This window comes from Chrysemys picta, chromosome 16 (genome assembly GCF_011386835.1).
Source record: "Chrysemys picta bellii isolate R12L10 chromosome 16, ASM1138683v2, whole genome shotgun sequence".
In the NCBI taxonomy this organism is placed as follows: domain Eukaryota; kingdom Metazoa; phylum Chordata; order Testudines; family Emydidae; genus Chrysemys; species Chrysemys picta.
The window spans coordinates 11,752,676-11,754,255 of NC_088806.1; the positions used below are offsets into that span (position 1 = coordinate 11,752,676).

The 1,580-nt window shown below is 44.1% G+C and overlaps 1 non-coding gene across 1 annotated transcript; it reads right to left on the reverse strand.

The window, feature by feature from the left end:
* Positions 1 to 1,008: 1,008 nt before the first annotated feature.
* TRNAS-ACU (transfer RNA serine (anticodon ACU)) lies at positions 1,009 to 1,090 on the reverse strand. Its single transcript has one exon. It is a non-coding gene; the product is annotated as a tRNA-Ser (tRNA).
* Between the last annotated feature and the right edge of the window lie 490 nt (positions 1,091 to 1,580).

Consider the following 1,580-nt stretch of genomic DNA (forward strand, 5'->3'; position numbering starts at 1 on the left):
CCTGCTGCAATCTTTATCCCGGGAGAGATGGACTCTGCGGGTACGTCTCCATTGCAATGTCAGCCCAGCTGTGCGCAAAGCAGCTCCCTACTCACCATTGTCACATAATGATGCTATGGTTTGTAGAAAGTCTGCCTGGTGAGGTATCAGTTCAAAAGCCATGATCTGTTGAACATTAATATCTTGTTGGATGGTGTGTGCTCGCCTTGTTTGGGACATGATGACGTTTTGCTCTGTGTGCCTTACTGAACTATGTTACGAGGTTGGGAAATGCCCACAACAAGCCTTTCCAGTGCAACAATGGAGGAGCCAGACTTGCTGCTGGCCCATTGACGGTATCTACACTCCAAAGGACTATCCCAGGAGCCGTGTACAATGCAGACTTCTCCGAGATAGCCCGGAGACAATGGACACTGCTTGACTCACAAACTATGAAAGAGGGGAAGAGACATCATGACCTGGCCTCTCTCCCCCACAAATCGACACCTGGAAAGACATCTGGAGCACAAAGACTAAACTGAAAGAATTCAGAAATGAGAAGAGAATAATAATAATACATTCAAATCAAAGTCCCCAAGTAGACTAGTATTGGTTTTTCAGCAGAAAATCTTCAGTTTGGGGGATTTTGTTTTCCTGTCAGACCATGCCAAGAGAACCAGAGAGAAAATATTTGATTTGCCTCCCTCAGAACAGCTTGGCCTAGACACTCTCACTGTGGGTCATTGCCGTGGCCTTGCTGAGGATGGGGGCATTTTAATAATTTGTGGAGGTCCCAGGGTGCTTGGGGGAGATGATGAGGATGTCACCTTTTGAAATAAAAACTAAGAAATCCAGGACTAGAGAATTCTTTTAGAAATCTGGTATTTAGACATTTTATTTTAAGCAGGGAACGGGGGTCTGAGTTCTTGAGATTGCTTTTGTTTGCAGTAAGCAACATGGTTTGCTCTGTGATTGTACCAAAGGAGGAAGATGGTTGTTTGTAAAGGAAGAGAGAAGACTGAAGGCCTCTAATGAGGATGGGATTTGAACCCACATGTGCAGAGGATAATGGATTAGTAGTCCATCACCTTAACCACTCGGCCACCTCATCTGAGCTGTCAGAGAAGGGACAGGAGGAGAAGGTCAGCAGAGGTAGGGACAATAAGGAGTTTTAAAAATTTTGTTAAGATGATGTTAAAAAAAAAGTGAACGGTACAGAGTTTAAGCATAGAAGTTTCTGGTTATCAGGGAATAACATACAGATTATTAAGGATGTAAAGTTTGGTTTAAGATCGGGTGGTATAAGGAATACATAATCTGCAGTATCCCCGATTGGGGGTAAAATGTTGATGGGTTAAAGTACAGACATTGAGATATCAGGTTATGAAGTTCATAAAGTGGCTATGTTAGGGTGTGGAGTATTATGGGTGGGTATGATGATGAGGACGGATTGACCCTCATTTGGTGAGATTTAATGTTCAGGGAGATTATGGTTACTAAGTGTAAGCAGGGTCTGAATGAGCTCCCCCCTCACATCTAGTGATGAGCTGGGGGAAAGACTTCAGGAACAGACCGTGTTTGCACAGACCCGCCTACTCTGC